At 71.0% G+C, this 9,265-nt stretch overlaps 1 pseudogene; it reads right to left on the minus strand.

Moving 5' to 3' along the window:
• Window positions 1–299: 299 nt before the first annotated feature.
• LOC122239259 lies at window positions 300–8,590 on the minus strand (annotated as a pseudogene).
• Window positions 8,591–9,265: the final 675 nt, after the last annotated feature.

Here is a 9,265-nt window from a genome sequence, read left to right on the forward strand (position 1 = left end):
TGCTCGAGGGAGGGTGTGACCCATTCACTGTGAAACACAGGTCTCTCCTGGAGTGGAGACATGGGGGGTGGGCGAGCGACTTGAAGGGGCAGAAAGAGCGTGGCCCAGGACCCCCGCCCACCCCCGCCTTTGCCAAGCTGTACTCCTGCCAGAAGACCTCCCAAGGAGGCCTCCCAAGGAGGCCACCAAGCACCTCTTCTAGGGGTTCCCCGAGGAGCACGTGAAGGGTGGTGAGTCAGGAGGATAGAGACCAGGGGGTCTGACCTGAAATTCTCCCAATCCAAGAGGAAGTCACGCCATGCTCGAAACCATAGTGCTCATTTATGTATAACAATAATAACGTTCTGCAGACTGTTAAAAAAATACCTTTCTTGGGGTGAGAGATCCCTAGCCCGCCATCAGCGGGCCGGGTTAGCACCTTTGGGGTGCAGCCCGCACTGGGGCATGAGGTCCGTGCGTCTGGGACGGTCCGTTCGTGCAGCCTGGCCTGGCTGGAGTGGGTCAGCGGCGGGCGACACGCTGATGGCCGCGGGAGGGGACCCCGTGGCCTGGTAGGGGGCAGGAGCGGCAGCACTGGGTGCGGACGGCAGGCAGCTGGCAGCGGCCCAGCAGGCGGAGGGTCTCACAGAAGCCGAAGGACAGGCGATCCCGCTCACAGCCTGGAGTGGGGTGGGGTGGGGTGGGGTGGGGTGGGGTCCTCAGGAGGAGCCACACCTGCTCCCTTCCCTCCTCCACCTGGGACGTCCCCAGGATCAGGGTGGCCAGGAGCCTCAGGGGCTTGGCGGCCACCCCCAAGGGCTTGAGCCCTCTGGGCCCGGAGGTGCCAGTCCCCAGTTGTTGCTGTGGCCCCATCCCACCTGCCCGCCCTCAGGTTTCCAGAAGAAAGGCCCCGAGATGCCACCCGTGACCATCTCAAAGGCTCCTGAGAAGGCAAAGAGCCTGCTGCCCCTCCCCATCCCTGGCGTGACCTGGGCCACACAGCCTCCCGAGGAGGGACGGAGGGACGGAGGGACGGAGGGACAGAGGGAGGAGGCAGACCGGGGCCTGGCTGGCCCTCCCGCCCTGTGCTTATCGGAGCTATTTCGGGAAGCGGTTTGCTTCCAGCCCTCCCGGCCTCGCCCCCGCTGCCACTGACGTCCCCCAGCTGCCCGGCTCAGTGCCACAGACGCCCGGGTGCGGGAGGAGCAAGAAGGCAGCCACGCCGCGGGCCTGGGACATCCCCTGGGCCACACAGAGGGCCCGTGCGGCAGGCTGGCTCCTCCGCCCCCGCTCCTGGCCGCGGGTCTGAGCTGCGGCATCTGTGGACCCGCATCCTGTTCCCGCTGTGTGACCTCAAGCGAGCTTCCTCACTCCTGGGGGGGCAGTTCCCTTCTCTGCCAACAACCCCCACCTCCACAGACAGGCGGATGTGGGCCACGCTATGTCAGCTGCCTCACCACGGTGACCGCACGCCCTGGAGTTTCCAGGCTTTCTGAATGTCTTGCCTCGCCGCCCCACAAACCGTCACAACATCCTGGGGCTCCGGGATCTCGGCGTCCAAGTAACCCCAGCTGGCCTCCACCCTCAACTACTCACTCGGTCAGGAAACACCTAGCCCCCCTCCCCCCATCGCCTCCTCGCAGCCCGCCCCCTGGCCCCCGGGACACCGGGCCAGCTTGGCTGTAGGCCCCAGAGGCCTCTGTTCCTACCCTCTCCCCCAGCTGGCCCTCTCCTCCAGACAGCACGGCTGCCCAAGTGCCCCTGGCACTGAGCCCAAGCGTGAAGGGCGGGAAGGAGCTGGGGCCCGGGCTGCGTGCGGCAGGGGCCGTGAGCTGCTGCTGAGCAGATGCTGGGGGTCGGGGCGGGTGGCGTCTCCGCTGGGCCTTGAGGCTGGGATTTGAGGAGGCCAGACCACCCCTCGCAGCGGCCTGGGCGGAACCGCCCAAGGGGGCGGCCGGGGTGGGGGGGCACAGCCCGGAGGCCCTGAATGCCAGCCTGAGCACCGCACACTGTCCTATGTCCCGGGGGGAGGGGGGGGGGCGGGCAGCTGACGGGCACAGAAGCGGCTGGGCTCTCCTCCTGACCCCCCGGCTGCGGTGGCGGCAGCGGCTGACGGGGACCGGGCAGCAGAGGGAGAGGGCCACCCTCCCTGAGCACCTCCTGGGCCCTCCCCCGCCCGGGACCTGGCTTCTGCTCTACCCACCCCGTCCCCGAGCACGGGGGCCCTCGGCCCCTCTATGCGCCGGGAAGCGGGGCCCGAGGCCGCACAGCTGGTGAGGAGCCCGGTCTCCTGTGCTCGGCACGGCTCGGGCCGCCGGGGCTGCCGGAAGGCGGCTGTGCGCCCGCGTGTGTGCAGAGCCACCTCTGGCCGGGCCCTCCTCCGGCAGGACGCAGCTGGCCAGGAAGCAGCCAGCAGGACCCTGGAAGGGAGGCGGCTGTGCGTGGCTGCACCGCCCGCCCCCCTCCAGCCCGGAGCGGGGGTGGGGTGGGGCGGGGGGCTCAGCCAGAGCCGGGGCTCCGCAGTCCCGGGGACGTCCCTGGCCTCACTCGGCAGGTGACCGAGACCCTGAGGAAGGAGGAGCTTGCTCCAGGCCACAAGGCAACCTGGGGGCCAGGTCGGCCGCCGCCCCTCTTCCTGTGCCAGAGGGAGCCGCCCGCGGGGTGCGGTGGGCCGGACCCCCTTGCCTCCGACCCTGGCCCGGCCCCGGCTCCTGCCTGGTAACCCGCGGCCTCCGCGTTCTCAGCCAGCCAGTGCCGTGGGGGCGGCAGCTGGACGGAGGGTCCCGTCTCCCTCGTGCCCCGTCGCGCCCCCCCCCCCGCCCCGCCCCCTCCCGGCACAGCCGCCGCAAGGAAGCACTCACGTGGAGCCTCGCCGAGCTCACAGTCTTGGGTGCCGCACGGCCGGGAGCTCTCGGGCCAGGCCTCGTGGCCACACTGGTCACTGTCCTCCTCGGGCAGCCCAGTCTGGGTGTTGACACACCTGACCAGGCGTCTCTGCACACCGCCACCGCAGGGGGCCGAGCACTGTGGGGGGAGGAGGGGGCAGGGGTGAGGGGCTGAGCACTGTGGGGGGAGGAGGGGGCAGGGGGGAGGGGCCGAGCACTGTGGGGGGACAGAGGTGAGGGGATGAACACTTTGTGGGGGGACAGAGGTGAGGGGGTGAGCACTGTGGGGGGGGGCAGAGGTGAGGGGGTGAGCACTGTGGGGGGGGCAGAGGTGAGGGGGTGAGCACTGTGGGGGGGGCAGAGGTGAGGGGCCGAGCACTGTGGGGGGGGCAGAGGTGAGGGGCTGAGCACTGTGGGGGGGGCAGAGGTGAGGGGGTGAGCACTGTGGGGGGGGGAGGGGACTGGGGGGGAGGGGCCGAGCACTTTGTGGGGGGACAGAGGTGAGGGGATGAACACTCTGTGGGGGGACAGAGGTGAGGGGGTGAGCACTGTGGGGGGACAGAGGTGAGGGGGTGAGCACTGTGGGGGGGGGCAGAGGTGAGGGGCCGAGCACTGTGGGGGGGGCAGAGGTGAGGGGCCGAGCACTGTGGGGGGGGGCAGAGGTGAGGGGCTGAGCACTGTGGGGGGAGGAGGGGGCAGGGGGGAGGGGTCGAGCACTTTGTGGGGGGAGAGAGGTGAGGGGATGAACACTTTGTGGGGGGACAGAGGTGAGGGGGTGAGCACTGTGGGGGGGGGCAGAGGTGAGGGCCGAGCACTGTGGGGGGGCAGAGGTGAGGGGGTGAGCACTGTGGGGGGGCAGAGGTGAGGGGGTGAGCACTGTGGGGGGGGCAGAGGTGAGGGGCCGAGCACTGTGGGGGGGGGCAGAGGTGAGGGGCTGAGCACTGTGGGGGGGGGCAGAGGTGAGGGGCCGAGCACTGTGGGGGGGGGCAGAGGTGAGGGGCTGAGCACTGTGGGGGGGGAGGGGGCAGGGGGGAGGGGTCGAGCACTTTGTGGGGGGAGAGAGATGAGGGGATGAACACTTTGTGGGGGGACAGAGGTGAGGGGGTGAGCACTGTGGGGGGGGGGTGAGCACTGTGGGGGGGGGGCAGAGGTGAGGGGCCGAGCACTGTGGGGGGGGCAGAGGTGAGGGGCTGAGCACTGTGGGGGGGGAGGGGGCAGGGGGGAGGGGTCGAGCACTTTGTGGGGGGAGAGAGATGAGGGGATGAACACTTTGTGGGGGGACAGAGGTGAGGGGGTGAGCACTGTGGGGGGGGGTGAGCACTGTGGGGGGGGGCAGAGGTGAGGGGCCGAGCACTGTGGGGGGGGCAGAGGTGAGGGGCTGAGCACTGTGGGGGGGGAGGGGGCTGGGGGGAGGGGGGAGCACTGTGGGGGGGGCAGAGGTGAGGGGATGAGCACTGGGGGGGGGCAGAGGTGAGGGGGTGAGCACTGTGGGGGGGGAGGGGGCTGGGGGGAGGGGCCGAGCACTGTGGGGGGGGGCAGAGGTGAGGGGATGAACACTTTGTGGGGGGACAGAGGTGAGGGGGGTGAGCACTGTGGGGGGAGGAGGGGGCAGGGGGGAGGGGCCGAGCACTGTGGGGGGACAGAGGTGAGGGGGGTAAGCACTGTGGGGGGGGGCAGAGGTGAGGGGGTGAGCACTGTGGGGGGGGCAGAGGTGAGGGGGTGAGCACTGTGGGGGGGGGCAGAGGTGAGGGGCTGAGCACTGTGGGGGGGCAGAGGTGAGGGGGGTGAGCACTGTGGGGGGGGCAGAGGTGAGGGGGGCACTGTGGGGGGGGCAGAGGTGAGGGGCCGAGCACTGTGGGGGGGGCAGAGGTGAGGGGCTGAGCACTGTGGGGGGGGCAGAGGTGAGGGGGTGAGCACTGTGGGGGGGGGAGGGGGCTGGGGGGGAGGGGCCGAGCACTTTGTGGGGGGACAGAGGTGAGGGGATGAACACTCTGTGGGGGGGACAGAGGTGAGGGGGTGAGCACTGTGGGGGGACAGAGGTGAGGGGGTGAGCACTGTGGGGGGGGGCAGAGGTGAGGGGGCCGAGCACTGTGGGGGGGGCAGAGGTGAGGGGCCGAGCACTGTGGGGGGGGGCAGAGGTGAGGGGCTGAGCACTGTGGGGGGAGGAGAGGGGGCAGGGGGGAGGGGTCGAGCACTTTGTGGGGGGAGAGAGGTGAGGGGATGAACACTTTGTGGGGGGACAGAGGTGAGGGGGTGAGCACTGTGGGGGGGGGCAGAGGTGAGGGCCGAGCACTGTGGGGGGGGCAGAGGTGAGGGGTGAGCACTGTGGGGGGGCAGAGGTGAGGGGGTGAGCACTGTGGGGGGGGGCAGAGGTGAGGGGCCGAGCACTGTGGGGGGGGGCAGAGGTGAGGGGCCGAGCACTGTGGGGGGGGGCAGAGGTGAGGGGCTGAGCACTGTGGGGGGAGGAGGGGGCAGGGGGGAGGGGTCGAGCACTTTGTGGGGGGAGAGAGATGAGGGGATGAACACTTTGTGGGGGGACAGAGGTGAGGGGGTGAGCACTGTGGGGGGGGGTGAGCACTGTGGGGGGGGGGGGCAGAGGTGAGGGGCGAGCACTGTGGGGGGGGCAGAGGTGAGGGGCTGAGCACTGTGGGGGGGGAGGGGGCTGGGGGGAGGGGGGAGCACTGTGGGGGGGGGCAGAGGTGAGGGGGTGAGCACTGGGGGGGGCAGAGGTGAGGGGGTGAGCACTGTGGGGGGGGGAGGGGGCTGGGGGGAGGGGCCGAGCACTGTGGGGGGGGCAGAGGTGAGGGGGTGATGACCACTGTGGGGGGGGGCAGAGGTGAGGGGGTGAGCACTGTGGGGGGGGCAGAGGTGAGGGGGTGAGCACTGTGGGGGGGGGCAGAGGTGAGGGGCCCGAGCACTGTGGGGGGGGGGCAGAGGTGAGGGGCCGAGCACTGTGGGGGGGGGGGCAGAGGTGAGGGGCCGAGCACTGTGGGGGGGCCAGAGGTGAGGGGGTGAGCACTGTGGGGGGGCAGAGGTGAGGGGGGGTGAGCACTGTGGGGGGGGCAGAGGTGAGGGGCGGAGCACTGTGGGCGGGGGGCGTCGCTGGGGCCAGTCCCTGCACCTGACAGCACCCTCCCCTGCCTCCTCAGAAGCCCACCTGGCATTCACCTGCAGGAGGTACACCTGCGTGGAGGCCCAGGAGGCCCGAGACAGGGACAGGGACAGGGACAGGGACAGGGCCTGGAGGACCCACCACGGCCCCGGGGCAGCGCGGTGGGGGAGGGGGGGAGGCAGCAGAGGAAGTTTCTCAAGGGAGCCCTCCGTCCGGAGTCAGGCTTTATTCTGATCCGTTAGGGTCTGAGGTGGTAAAAAACCCTCCAAACAGGTTTCATCCCTGACACTTGGTGCCAGGCCCTGGGCTGAGGGCCTCATCGTGTTAACCTTCACCCCCCGCTGTCGAAGACGAAGAAGAAACAGCGGCCCCGCAAGGCAGAGCCACGGCCCAGAGTCACTGGGCGGCCGGGGGTGCTGGAACCCCCGAGCCGGGGGGCCCCCGCCGGGCCCTCCTCCACCCCGGCTGCCGCCTAGGCCTCCGCTCGGGTCCCTGAAGATTCACGGCTTCCGTTCCCGCCCCCCTGCGTCGGGTGCTCCCTCGGGCCTCCCCCCAGAGTCCTCCGCGCCAGAGAAACCGCCCGGTCCTCTTCCTCTGTCCCAGCAGCAGGGTGGGGACCTTGTGTGGCCACCGCCCGCGTCTGCGGTGAGCAGAATGGGACGCCTAGGGGCGGAGGACCAAGCGGTGGCTGCCGGGGCACCTGTCCCGCCCCTCCTCCGCGGGCGGCTCACCTGGCCCCAGGGCCCCACCACCCACTTGGTACAGGGCTGGGTGTTGCAGGACCGCGTGCTGTTGGGTCTCAGGGCCTCCTCGCAGAGGCCCGGCTCCGGGCAGGTCACCAGACGCCGCTGCTCGCCACCGCCACAAGCCTCCGAGCACTAGGAGGGCGCGAGGGACGGCAGGGAACGGGCTGAGGGCGCTTCTAGGGGCCGAGGCCACCCCACCCCTGCCCGCCCCGGCCCCCAGGCCTCACCTCTCTCCAGGAAGAGACGTACCAGCTGAGGCAGGGCCTGGGCGCCGCAGGGACGGCGCGCGGTGGCATGGCCGGCCCCGGCTGGCAGTGGAAGGGCCGCAGAGGCCGGGGTCCTGCGTGTCCACGCACTGCACGTCCCGCGTGGAGGACCCTCCGCCACAGCTGCGGGAGCACTGCGGGCCGAGCAGCACGGGTGAGCGTACCCCACGCACGAGCGAAGCGCGCGGCCTGCGGGACCCCATCCTCCGGACGCCCGGCCCCGGGGCGGGTGGACAGGGCGCAACGTAGAGCGGGGTGACGACGAGGTCCCGAGGGTGACGGCAGGTACGGGGGGGAGGGGGGCTGGGGCAGGTCGCAGGGAACCGAGCAGGGACCAGGCAGGGGACCGGATGAGCACACGATGGCAGCCGGGCGCCTCCCACCCCAGGCCCGCGAACCTTACTCCAGTTGCCCGCGTGCCAGGCGGCACACGGCCTCAGGTGGCAGTGGCGGGCAGGCTGGGGCCGGCCCTCGGGGGCACAGTCGTCCTCCCGGCCCGAACTGCAGCGCACAGGCCTCCACACGGCACCCAGGGCCGCAGGTGGTGGAGCACTGGGGACCAGGGCACGGGCCGTGAGGGCGGGCAGATCCCCAGCCAGGGGCTGCCCATCCAGGTGGGGGGTGGGGACCCTGGTGGAGCCAGGGGCCTCAGCCTCCCCCTCTGCAGAGGGGGCTCTCCACCCACCTCCCAAGACGGACTGTGCGTGAGGACCAGAAATCACAAGCCACGGTTCTGTGCCCGCAGGGGACACAAGAGGTGACCCAGCCGTCGTGACCAGGGCTCACTGCTCCCCGAAGTCACAGAGGAAGGGAGTCTGGATTCCTGTCTCTGCCTGTCCCTCCCCACCCAGGACGAGGAGTCTGAACAGAGTTGCACAGTGACACCGTGGGGGCACCTGCCAGCTTCTTCCTGTCGAGTTCAGACCCTCGCCGGCCTGAGCGGGGAGGAGGGGGCCGCTGGGGGCGGGGGGGCTATGGCCGCCCCGTCCGGGGAGCTTGCCAGCCGGGTGTGAGGGACGCTGCCCCCGTCTGTGCTACCTGCCCTCCCGGCGGACCCTGTGCCACTGGGGGCCTCCGGGGACTCCAGGGATGGGCGCCTCCTCCTGGACACCTCACCACTCAGACAAGAAACGGGCCTGATAGGGTGGGACTGACACCAGGGGCACACGGAGAATGTGACCTAGGGCAACATTTCCCTCCCTCCCCCCCCCCCCCGGCACCGGCAGAGGGTTCGGTCCCCGGGTCCCAGAGGAGGAGACAGAGGTGGGTGAGGCCCCTACCTCACTCCAGTTGGCCCACTTCCCAGCTGGCATTCCCAGCAGGGGGCAGGTGCACGGCCAGGCTGGGGTCTGGCTGGGCCTCAGGGACGACGCTGCCATTGGCCGAGCCGTCCTGAGCTGGTGCGTGCGAACGCCATGGAACCGGGGGACTCGGGGCCCACAAGTCCTGGGCCGGGGCCGGCAGGAGGAAGGCTCTGGTGCTGCCCGGGGTCCAAGGGGGTGGGAGGCCCCGGCTCCAGGGGTGCGGTCCCCGTCCCGGGTCTCCGGCTGAGCGGCCGGCGGAGGAGGAGGGGCAGGAGCCCCCCCCGTGCTGGGCCACAGCTCACTGTCCGCAGGCCCCAGGCCACCGTTCAGAGTTGGCTCCCAGGCCACAGTCCCAGCTGTCCACAGCGATCCTGCGTCGGGACTGGGGGAGGAATGGCTGGGGCCCGTGGCAGGTGAGGCGGGGGTGGGGTGGGGTGGGGCCCTGGGGGGGGGCCGGTACCCTCCTCCTCCTCAGACAGCTCGTTGGTCCTCTCCCACCACGGAGGGGACGTCCAGCTTGGCTGTCTTCCCCTCCCAGGACCCCCGTTTTGGCTCCGGGGACGGCCGGTTTCTCCGTGCCACCGGCTAGAGTGGGGGGCCGGGGCAAGCTGGGGAGCCCAGAGTCTGGGGCCTCAACAGGGGTGTCTTCCTCAGGCAAAGAAATTGACCAGGGGGTCCCCGGGGGTCTCTGCTCTGAGGGTGGGGGCGGGGAGAGGCCAGCTGGCCGGGCCAAGGGGCAGGCGACCGCCTCCCGGCGTCCAGGAAGCTCTGAGGCCAGCAGGGGGGTGGCTTGTGGGGGGCTCAACGGGGACTGCTCTGGGGCGGGGGGTGTCCGGTCCCCGCCCCCTGCCAGGTCTGGGGCGGGGGGGTCTCTCCAAGGGCCCGTAAGAGAGGTCCTCGTGGAAGTAATGAAATTGTAGTCGTAGTAGAAATCGTCAACGAACACGGGCCCCGGCGGGGCCAGCCCAGGGTT

This window comes from Panthera tigris, chromosome B3 (assembly GCF_018350195.1).
Source record: "Panthera tigris isolate Pti1 chromosome B3, P.tigris_Pti1_mat1.1, whole genome shotgun sequence".
In the NCBI taxonomy this organism is placed as follows: Eukaryota; Metazoa; Chordata; class Mammalia; order Carnivora; family Felidae; genus Panthera; species Panthera tigris.